The 12,189-nt window shown below is 40.4% G+C and overlaps 1 protein-coding gene across 1 annotated transcript in view; it reads left to right on the top strand.

The window, feature by feature from the left end:
- The window catches only part of CCDC73 (coiled-coil domain containing 73), a 142,819-nt gene that overhangs the window by 13,381 nt on the left and 117,249 nt on the right, over positions 1-12,189 (top strand). The window lies entirely within an intron of this gene.

The raw sequence follows: 12,189 nt of genomic DNA on the forward strand, positions 1-12,189 counted from the left end.
CTCAAATGGCCACAGTGGTCAAAACTGAGCAAATGTGAAGGCAGGAGCCAGAAGCTTTATCCAGGTCTTCTACATGGATACGGGGGCCCAAGAACATGGACCGTCTTCTGCTGCTTTCCCAGTCCCTTAGCAGAGAGCTGGATCAGAAGTGAAACAGCCAGGACTTGAACTAGTGCCCATATGGGTTGCCAGGTCTGCAGGTGGAGGCTTAACTTACTATGTCACAGCACTGGCCCCAGGAATAATATTTTAAAAATTAGTAACTCCCAGGGTTGCCAAAAGTTTTCTGGAATGAGTACTGATATCTCCTTTCCCTACTGAGGTTAATTAATACAGATACTGAATGGAATTTTGACTTTATTTGTTTAAATTAGAATTTAGAACTTCATGATCACTAAATATGAATAATTTATATTTTTATTTAGGATAATGTCTTGTGTAGGTTAAGTTGGGGAAAGATTTTTCCACAGTGATATTTACTATATTGTTGAGATGGGAAAAGTTATAAGCAATCTAAATATCTGTCAATAGGTAGTAAATAAATGATACTATTACATTTGTGGCTTTCAGTGAGCCATACTTCATGCTCTTGAATAGATCACTCCTATATTAGCCTTAGACTGTATGTGGGATTTATTTGACTTTTGGGACATTTGCAAACTATAGAGGCCCCTACCTGCATGTTGATCCTCACTTGGTAAGTTCTTGCACACTGAGGCTTATTCTCTTAGAACACACCTTCTTGGAAGCCGGCTGCCACATCATAGAGCTCAGATTATTTAATGATGAGAAGCCACATAGGGAGAGACACTGGAGTATGGGAGAATGTCATGGTTATTCCAGCCCCAGCCAAAATATCTTACTTGTGTGAATGTGTGCATGAATAACCTTATCCACAGCAGTGACAGAACTGCCCAGCTGAGCTCAATCAATATACAGAATTGTGGCACCTAATAAGCTGTCATTTTAAATGGCCACGTTTTGGAGTGGTTTGATAATGCAGAATTAGATTACTGAATCAGATATGTGGACTATTATGTAGCTACTTAAAAGATTGAGGCATATTAGTACATAATATGTATGTACTAACATGGTAGATGTCTGCAATACAGAACGTTCTCTCCATGGTAGTGAGAAACTACAAAAATGACCCACCAAGCTGAAGCTATGCAAAGGGATTTTAAAAATCAGTGGTAGGAGTGGGGCAATTGGTGCAGCAGTTAAGATGGAATCTTCATTCCATATTGAATTGCCTGGGTCCAAGTGTCAGCTCTGCCTTCCGAAAGACAGCAGGTGATGGCCCAGGTACTTGGGTTCCTGGCACCCTCGTAGATTGAGATCCTGGCTCTTGGGTTCAGTTTGGCCCAGCCCTGGCTTTTGTGTGCATTTGGGGAGTAAAGCAGCAGCTGGGAGATCTCTTTCTTTCCCCACCTCTCTCTTTTGTTCTGTCTCTCTGCCTTTCAGAAAAGATAAAATATTTTAAAAGCAGTGCTAAGGTTATGATTACTCTGTGATGTTAAAATATTTGTGAAACATTATTTTATACTCTTAATTACCCATTTTTCCTCAAAATTTCCTATATTTCCTTCCTGTAATCTTGTACAAATAATGAAGGAAATAAATATTAAGTCTTTAGTACACTATATCTAGAATATTAGAACAATTGAGAATTAAAGTATTTAAAAATTTTCAAAATTTTTTTGTTATTTGAAAGAGAAGGAGAGAAAGAGCCTTCTCTAATCCATTGGCCCACTCCCCAGATCCCTGCATTAGCCAGGAATTGGGAACTCAATGAGTCTCTCATGATGGTTACAGGGACCTAACTTCTTGGGTCATCACCTGCTAGCTTCCAGGATGCACCTTAACAAAAAGCTGGAATCAGTAGCCAATCCCAGTACTGAACCCAGACACTCTGATGTGGGACATGGACATCATGATGTCCTAACTAGAATCTTACCTGTCAAGCCCAATTCTCACCCCCTGAAACTGTTTTCTGATCCAAATCATCTACAAAATGGGAATAAAGGAGTTCTACCATAAAGCTTTTAGATTTTTAAGATATACATTGATTTGATAACCTTTTCCAAACTGTTTCTCAGTTTATGGCTTAAGATAATTGAATATTTAAGGTTACATTATATCATATGAAATTTCTGTCATTATAGCTATGTATTATTTATCAAAATAAAGTTATGAACAAAGTATTACAGTACTTTAGAGAACAGCCATATCAAGTTTGTTAATTGCCAAACGGGACTAAGTCCTGGAATTTTAATTAAACAATCAAAGTTATTGGAGTTTCTGTTAGTCTAAAGTAACAGTGATTTGCCAGAAAATTGTGAGAAAAAAACGGGTAAGTAGGAATATAAAATATGGCAAATAATAATAAGCAATATTTAGTGCCCTATAAAATTAGTTATGCTATGAGTTCATACCTCTTATCATTATAATTTGTAGAATATATATCTTTATGCTACATGGCAAATTGATGAAAATAGTGTTAGCCACATTTTTGAAAAATAGTATTAGGTTTTTACTATATAAGGATTTTAATTTCATGCTTTCTATTAAAATTATTTTTATTGGAAATTTCATTTTTTTCTTCTATGTATTCTTCAAGCAGTTTTTAAAAGTTAAGAGAAATGAGAAAAATCTATTCAGTAAAAATAAAATCCTATCTCTAACTTCAATAAAGTATCTAGAATATAGAACCTTGGAAGTGTTTATTTTTTATTAGATGCCTTAGGACTACAAGGATTTAAGTGTTTTTACAAAAACAATAAAAGAGGAGTAATTTGATGGTTTATTTACTCTTTATAACCTTTACAAAGTGTCATGTTTTTCAAAGTGCTTGCTTCAGGCTGTAGTTTTACAAGATGGGCTGTGTGTTGGTCAGATCTCTTCAATTCTTGACCCTGAACAGATTTAGGGACATAGTACAAGCAGTAGGCACATGTCCAAGCCTCCAAAACTGTTACTGGGACTTTTATTCTCCTTTTCAAACTCATAATCCACCTCCTACGAAATTACCCAATTCAGTTTCTCATGTCTAACAAAATACTAATAATTCTTCCAAATAGTTTCTTCATCTGATTAGCTAAAAAAAATTCAACATAAATATCTCTAGCATTCATGGGATGACCTCGACATTCTATATATATTTTTTAAATTCTCTTCCTCATAACTGTGTCAACCACTTTTTCCACATTAATCAAATTAATTTACTACAAAAAATTCTGACATAGAAAAATATAAATGTTAAAACATTCGTAGCAATTCCTAAATTCTTTTTATTTTTTGTTCAGTTTTGTATCTAGTTTTTACTTTAAAATGTTCTGCCAAAAATCACAATGCACTTGCATATTTAACAAAGGTGAAACACGTTTGGATGGTGTTTGAAGTTTCTGAAGGTGAGTATATCATCACAATCTCTACAGTCCTATAGCATCCACAGTCTTTTAAAGGTAGTATAATGTATTTAAGAGACCATTTGGGTTCAAATACTAGCTATATTTACCTGCTGTATGGCTTATTATACTTTTGTTTCATAAGTTTCCTCATTTGTAAAATAAAGACAGAGTATCTACCTTATAAATTATACCTAGGATTAAATTAATAAATACATAGAAGTTACTTAGAACAATATCTAGATCATGGTAAGATATCAGAACCCACAATAACCACAAAAAAGTAGCTTATAACCAAGCCTAGAATATGAAAAGCAGTATCTTGCACTTTTTCAATCCAGCTGCTTTGGAAAGAGATGCATGTTATGTATACCTTCTCTTCCCTCCCAGAATAAATGCATATAAGCTTATTTCCTCTTTCAGTATGTTCTGGCTGCAGATATTGCAGGAGATTCTAATGTTTCCTCTCTTCAGTTGTCATGTAGCTTTAACTGTTAGTATGCATTTCCTCCCTTCTTTCCTGTTAGAAGAACCCTGACTGTGTCTTAGGTTTCACTTCTCACCAATGTGACTCAGGTAGGTCCTCACTGGTCTTAAACACTTATGAAGGTCCATTGTTCTCCTGTGTCAGTTACTGACTTTGGAGTGGGTATGTAACTCAATTTTGGCCAGTGAGACATTAGGGGATGTCTGTTGGAAAGCTTTTCCAGGAAGCTTTTTGTTGTTCTTTAAGAGAATACACTTTTTCTACTACAAGGCACTCTTGTCTGTCCTTAACACCCGCAGTTAAATAGCGGGTTTACTAACCACAGCGAGTAGAAAGTTTAAAGAAAATCACTTTGATATGACAAAGTAGATAGGTGAGAAGAATCGTAATTGTTGATGTTATTGTTGAGTGAGCCACTGAAATAATCACTTATAAATACACTTTACTTTTAGAGCTCTTTTCATGGGGAGTAACTCCCCTGGCTATTGTGAGTTGGGTTTTGTTGTTACTTGTTGGTGAAAACAAAATTCTATTGAAACAACTTTCATGAATGTCTGTCATTGAATAACATAGCATAAATGTGTTTGTGTGTGTATTTGTATGTGTTTGGATGTATAATAAATAATACACCTAACGAAAATATTTCATAACAAAGGCAAATACTTCATTTGTTAATACTACTTTCTGAGCCGGCGCCGCGGCTCACTAGGCTTAATCCTCCGCCTTGCGGTGCCGGCACACCGGGTTCTAGTCCCGGTCGGGGCGCCGGATTCTGTCCCGGTTGCCCCTTTTCCAGGCCAGCTCTCTGCTGTGGCCTGGGAGTGCAGTGGAGGATGGCCCATGTGCTTGGGCCCTGCACCCCATGGGAGACCAGGATAAGCACCTGGCTCCTGCCATCGGATCAGCGCAGTGCGCTGGTCGCAGTGTGCCGGTCACAGCGTGGCGGCCATTCGAGGGTAAACCAATGGCAAAGGAAGACCTTTCTCTCTGTCTCTCTCACTGTCCACTCTGCCTGTCAAAAAAAAAAAAATACTGCTTTTTGATTCTCTCCAGCATTTTGTTATGAAAATCATCAGACATACAGCAAAATTATAATAATTTTATAATGAACACTCATATACCATTAACATTTTACTATCTTTATATATCTGTCCCTTTTTTGACTTTATTATTTGATGATTTCAAAGTAAATTGCAGACATCATTACACTTCCCCCTAAATACTTCAAAATGCATATCATTAAGCAGAGTTAATTAATTTTTTACAGCTTTCTTCTTTACACTAATTTACATACAATGTAAAATGTATAATCTTAAGTGTTCAGTCAGTGTGTTTCCATAGATGCATACATCTATATAATGCAAATCCTTATCAAGATATAAAGTATTTACATCAATGTAGGAAGTTCCATCGTACCTATTCTGAGGCCAGTTCCACTCCATTCTCACCCCTATAGGTAACTGCACATTTGATTTTCTTCTACATTCAATGAGTTTTGATTATTCTAACATTTCATATTAATGAAATCATATATTACATACTATTTTAGATAAGAATATTTTTAGCATGTTTTTAATCTGTGTTGTTGACTTTATTAGCATAGATCCTGTACTTTTTTTTTAATGATTTATTTATTTTACTTGAGAGTCAGAGTTACACAGAGAGAAAGAGAGGAGAGGCAGAGAGAGAGAGAGAGAGGTCTTCCATCCAATGGTTCACTCCCCAATTGGCTGCAATAGCCGGAACTGCACCAATCCGAAGCCAGGAGCCAGGAGCCTGGAGCGTATTCTGCACGCAGGTGCAGGGGCCCAAGGTCTTGGGCCATCTTCTGCTATCCCAGGCCATAGCAGAGAGCTGGATGGGAAGTGGAGCAGCCAGGACTCGAACCAACGCTTCAGGCCAGGGCATTACTTGCTGCGCCACAGCACCGGCCCCAATCCTGTACATTTTAAAAAAGATTTATTTATTTATTTGAAAGAATGAGTGAGTGAGCGAGCAAACGTTTACTCTCTGGTTTATTCCTCAAATGCTAACAACAATCAGGGCCATGCCAGTCTGAAGCCAAGAGCCAGAAACTTCATCCAGATCTCCCAAATAGGTGGCAAGAACCCAAGTACTTGGGCTATTCATCTGTTGCCTCCATGCACATTAGCAGGAAGGTGTATTGGAAGTCTGGAGTAGTCCCAGGACTTGAACTAAGAACTCCAATTTTGAATGCAGGCATCCCACATTCCTTAACTCACTGTGCCATGATGCCCACCCCTAGATCCTGTACATTTTGAAGTATATACTTTTTATTATTTATTTTTTGTTGTATAATTATATTATAGTTTTATTTCTGCATGTTCATTGTTATTATTTAGAAATATGATTTTTTTTCTTTCTGTGTTGATCTGTGTCCTATGACCTTGTTGAACTCACTTATTAATGCTGGAACTTTTTTTTATAGGTTCCTTAGGATTTTTTTTAAAGTATGAAATCATGTCATCTACAAATAGAGACAGTTTTGTTCCTCTCCAATCTGTTTATTTATGCCTTCTTGCAATGGCTAGAACTTTCACTGCTATGTTGAATAAGAACAAGGACAGCAGAAATTTCTGCCTTGTTCTTGAATTTAGAATGAAAGTATTCAATCTTTCACCATTAAATATAATATATGTAGAGATTTTGTAAGTGATTTTTACAAAAAGTAAAGATAATTTTTGCTATTCCTAATTTTTTCTTAATCATGAATAGGTGGTTGGATTTTGTTAATTGCTTTTTTTGTGTGTAAATTGGATGATAAAATTTTTCTTTAGCTTATTGTTGTGATAAATGACACTGATTTTCATTTGTTGAATTAACTTTCATACCTGGACTAATTCTACCTGGTTATTGTCTTTCTTTCTTTTTTTATTTTAAGTACATTATTGTATTTTATTTGCTACTACATTGATGTTTTGCATCAAAATTTGTGAGAGAGGCCGAATCTGTAGTGCAGCAAGAGATAAGCCACCATCTGCCACACCAGAATCCTATGTTGTTGCCATTTGTGTCCTGATTACTCTACTTCCTATCCAGCTCCCTACTGATATGCCTGGGAGGGCAGCAGAAGATGGCTCAACCCAAATGAGGCTCCAGGCTCCTGGCTTGGGCCCAGCCCAGCCCTGGCCATTGTGGCCATTTGGGGAATGAGCCAGCAGATAGAGGATCGCATTCTCTCTGACTTTCAAATAATTGAAAAAAAAATTTTGCGAGAGATATTTGTCTGAATTATCTTTCTTATTTTTTTATTGGCTTTGGTGTCTTGATAAACAGACCTTATAAAATGAGTTGGAATATGTTTGCTCCTCTTTTATTTTTCTGGAAGAGAATGGAAGGTAGTGTTAATGATTCTTAAATGTTTGTCAGCTTTCTCCAGTGAAGCCATCTGGATATGGAGATTTCTTTTAGGCAAGTTTTTAAATTACAAATTCTACTTCTTTAATAGTTATAGGGCTAGTCAGATTGTATTATCTTGGTTGTGTTTTGGTAGCTTATGGTTCTTGAGGAATTGATCCACCTCTGTAAGTTGTCAAATTTATGAATATAAACTTGTTTGTAGCATTCCCTCATTTTTTAAAATAGTTGGAGTATTTTTGTACAAGGTTTCTTTTAGCTCTTTTTAAATTTTTTTTTTTATTTGAAAGGCAGAATTTTTAGCGAGGGAGAGGGAGAGACAGATCTTCCATCTGTTGGTTCATTCCCAAAATGGCTGCAACAGCTGGAGCTGGGCTGATCTGAAACCAGAAGCCATGAGCCTCATCCAGGTCTCCCACATGGATGCAGGGTCCCAAGTACTTGGGCCATCTTCCACTGCTTTCCCAGGTGCATTAGCAGAGAGCTGGATCAGAAGTGGAGCAGCTAGGACTCAGATGGGATGCTGGCTTGCAGGCGGCAGCTTTATATGCTGCGCCACGCCACAATGCCAGCCATAGTTTCTTTAGCTCTTTGAGCATATGTAAAATAGTTGATTTGAAGTCTGTGAAGTAAGTCCAATGTTTGGGCTTCTTTGGGGACAGTTTGTATCAACATTTTTTTCTTCCTTTTATGTATGGGTAGCCTTTAGTGTTTCTTTGCTTGCCTTGTAATTAATTTTTTGTTGTTGTTGAAAACTATGTTTTGGGTATTTGGCAACTCTGGAAATCAATTCTTTCCCCCTTCCTAGGGTTGCTGCTAGTTGTCATCATTTATTTCCTGACTTTTCTTTGATTTGGGAAGTCTATATTCTTTGTTGTGTTTGGCCACTGCAGTTGCTGTCCTATTAGTTTAGGGATCAACTAGAGATTCAAGAGAGATTTCCTTAAACAACTAGAACCAAAAGAGAAAAAAAAAATCTTGTCTTTGCAGAAGAGTCCTCATCATCAACAAACTCAGTCATGCAGTTTTCAGCTCTGCCTGTGGAAGTTTTCAACAGCAGCTTTAGGTTCCTGTAGTGATACCTTCTGTTTAGGTGTGGGTTAATTCAAGAATATGTCGTTGTTTTAAACACAACCAGAGGGCTTTTCTGACTGACTGCTTCCTGCTTGGCTATGGATCGCCCATCTTGATTTTGGTCTTCCATTTATGTCACTTTCCAGAGAATCTGTCTTTACCATTCTCCCAGCCATGTCTCCTTCCCTGTTTCTTTCTCTCTCTCTCTTTGTTTGGATGACTCAGAGATACTTTATTATTTCTACTATATTTGTGATTAACATTTAGTATTTATTTAAAACTTTTATAGAAGCATTAGCATTTTTGATAAGTCAAATTTAGGATATATATGCATATAGTACAATATATTTGATCATTATAGAATCAAACACAGGGAAAATTACTAGTTTAAGGAAAACATACCAATAATAAAAATGGAAAATTAGATTATATCGTTTATAGACTTAGTTACTAACAAATGAGCCTACTGCATTTTTTATGAGAATAGTACTTACTTTTTTTATACAGTTATGATTTTTATTTATGAGAAGCACACAAAAGTCTCAAGCAAATGAAAACTCTCAGGCAGCTCAGCTGGCAGACCCCTGTTCTTGACATGCCTTGAGGTAGGCTACGCAGGGGCCACTTTTTGCCTGCAGGGTCCAGGGCCACTGGCTGGGGCTGGCAGGATGCAGCAGGCCTGCAGGAAGAACCTGATGATCCTCCTGCCAGTCCTCCTCCTGAGCCCCTGCCAGCTCTTGCTTGGGACAGAGGCAGTGAAGTCTCCTCAGGCTCAGCTGCTGGGACCTCTGGCACCACAGGGTCCCCACTGCTGCTGGGGCAGGAGCTGGAGGGTGTGGCCACAGGGACAGGTTCTGGGCCTGTGCTGGCATCAGGACTCCTCTGCTCTTGCAGCTGTCCAGGGAGGGGAGAGGCAAGCAGGGAGGCTGCGGTAGCGGGATCAGGCTCTGGCTCTGGCTTGGGTTCCCTGTGGCCCTGAGGTGATAGGGACTCAGAGGTGACAAGGGCAGGTGTACACTGGCCCTCCCTTGAGGCTGTGTACGCAGGTGTACCCCACATAACTGCAGGGCTGTGTGGCGAGGCCCCTGCCCAATGTGCGCTCTGCCCACAGGGCTGCACCTGCTTCAGATTCTGCCTGAAGGGACAGCAGAGACATGGGTTTGGGGCTGCCAGAGCCAGATGGCATTGCGGCTCCAGTGCCTGGCAGCAGACCCAGGCCCTCAGGTACTCCTGGGCCCCGGGTCCTTGGGAACCCCCAAGGGCTGCACCACCTCCTTACCCTCAGCTTCTTTCTGAAAGGGGGCGAACCACTGGTAGTCCAGTGATGTGGAGCCAGTTCTGTTGTAGGCCTCTGACACTGGTCCAGGCTTAGCAGCAAGCTCAGGAGCTCCTCCAGGGCTGGGCTGACCACACAAGGCAGCTCATAGCATCCCCTGTGGATGCAGTCCTGCAGCTCTGCCAGGTCCCCCTGCTGAAGGTCATGGCCCCCGCCAGCAGGGTGAAGAGGATCATGCCCAGACTCCAGATATCTGCCACAAAGGCATCCTAGGCCTCCGGCTGGAACACCTCCAGAACACTGTACTCTGGGGTCTTGCAGAAGCCGTACACCAGCATGCTCTTGGCCACTTGGCAGCTGAGCCCAGAGACCACCAGCTTGACGTTCAGGTCCACTCCAGAAGCAGGTTCTCCAGCTTGAGGTCCCTGTGCACCATGTGCTGTGCATGGCAATGGCCCATGGCTGCCAGGATATGGTTGAATATGGCCATGGCCTCGGGCTGAGGCATGCTGTCCTAGCCCTTCATGTGCTGACAGAGGTCGCCCCTTTCTGCCATCCCCAACACCAGGCAATGGTGATGGCTGACACAGCACACCTCTAGCAGCTGTGTGATGTTCTGGTGCCTCAGGAGCTGCATGATGCTGGCTTTTCTCTTCACCTTCCTTGTGTCAAAGGGATCACTGGGGTATTCCTGGAAGAGCTTCATGGCTACCAGCCATTTGCTGGACACCTGGTGGGCCAGAAACAGGATGCCGAAGCTGCCCCAGCCCAGGAGGGACAGCAACTGGAGCTCAGGCTGAGGGCTGGCTTTGGCCTTGAAGTCCTCAAGGGCTTCCATGCTGGTGTCCCTAACTGTTCTTTCTGATCTACTCTAAGATTTCTGTCCACAAACACTAACTAATGAGCTACTCTCACTACAATACCTAAGAAAATAAAGGGACAACAGGCGGACTACCTGTTGATCTCACTTGGTACCACACTAGCTACACTAACTATACTAATGACACACAGTGGCAAGACTAAGTTCTACCTAAATAAAACTGAAAACAAAAACCAGAAAAATTCCAAAAAAGCAAACACTGAATAACTACACTAACACTATGAAATCTAGTGGTGCTGCCTAACTAACGGTGGGGGAAGCTAAAAATGAGAGAAAAACTGCAAAAAAGACAAAATGGGCAAAAAATAGGTGAAAAAAGTGAACTGAAAATCAGAAAAAGAATAGAGCAAGAAACAGACAAAAAAGCACATCAACACTAACAATCACAAATGGTAGGATAGGTGGGTCCAAGTCACACAGGTCCACAGTAGCTCCCTAGTAAGGAGCTGTTTGAGAACAAGTTTTACTATTCACTAATAATACAACTCTTTGAGGACAGAGGTCCTGCATGGGAAGTTAGTGCACAGTGACTCCTGTTAATTTAACAATTAACACTCTTATGTATGATGTCAGTAATCACCTGAGGCTCTTGACATGAGCTGCCTAGGCTATGGGAGCCTTTTGAATCCATAAACTCCTTCACTATTTAGACAAGGCCATAAGCAAAGTGGAAGTTTTTTCCTCCCTTCAGAGAAAAGTACCCCTTCTTTGATGACCACTTCTTTCTACTGGAATCTCCCGCACCAAGGTCCTTCATTTAGGACTTTTTTTTTTTTTTTTTTTTTTTTTGCCACAGTGTCTTGGCTTTCCATACTTGAAATGCTCTCATGGGCTTTTCAGCCAGACCAGAATGCCTTAAAGGCTGATTCTGAGGTCAGAGTGCTACTTAATGTGATTGTCATTCTATGAGTCTGCTGTGTAGACTGCTTCCCATGTTGGACTCACTCCCTTTTAATTGTATCTATTATTATTAGCAGGCAGCTAATCCATTTATATGATCCCTTTAATATTTAATCCTATCCATATGATCATTTTAACACTTAAGATATTATTGGGGCTGGCACTGTGGCACAGCAGGTTAATGCCCTGGTCTGAAGCACCAGCATCTCATATGGGTGCCAGTTCAAAACCCAGCTGCTCCACTTCCCATCCAGCTCTCTGCTATGGCCTGGGATAGCAGTAGAAGATGGCCCAAGTTCTTGGGCCCCTGTACCCACGTGGGAGACCCGAAAGAAGCTCTTGGCTCCTGGCTTCAGATCAGCACAGCTCTGGCTGTTGCAGCCATCTGGGGGAGTGAACCAGCAGATGGAAGACCTCCCTCTCTGTCTCTACCACTCTGTAACTCTGTCTTTCAAATAAATAAAATAAATCTTTAAAAAAAAAAAACTGGAGTATTCCTGCCTCTCCTTACAACAGAGCTATTCTGTTTTTCCAGTCCTCAGTGCAGCTGCAGTGGGTTCTCACAAGTGTTCTCAGGTTGTAGTTTTTATTGACCTGCCCCTCATAGATGAAGGCTTTCTTTTTTCTTTCCTTCTGGGAGAAAAGGATGACAGATCTGTTTAGATAGAGTTCAGTGGTAAGTGTTGTTCCCCTTTCCAAGCTGCAGAGGTTTCCACTAGTGGCCTTAGCTATAGTTTTTGTTGCTCTGATCCCTACAGATTATGGGCGCTGGACTGGAGAGGAGCCA

This window comes from Lepus europaeus, chromosome 7, assembly GCF_033115175.1.
Source record: "Lepus europaeus isolate LE1 chromosome 7, mLepTim1.pri, whole genome shotgun sequence".
Lineage (NCBI taxonomy): Eukaryota > Metazoa > Chordata > Mammalia > Lagomorpha > Leporidae > Lepus > Lepus europaeus.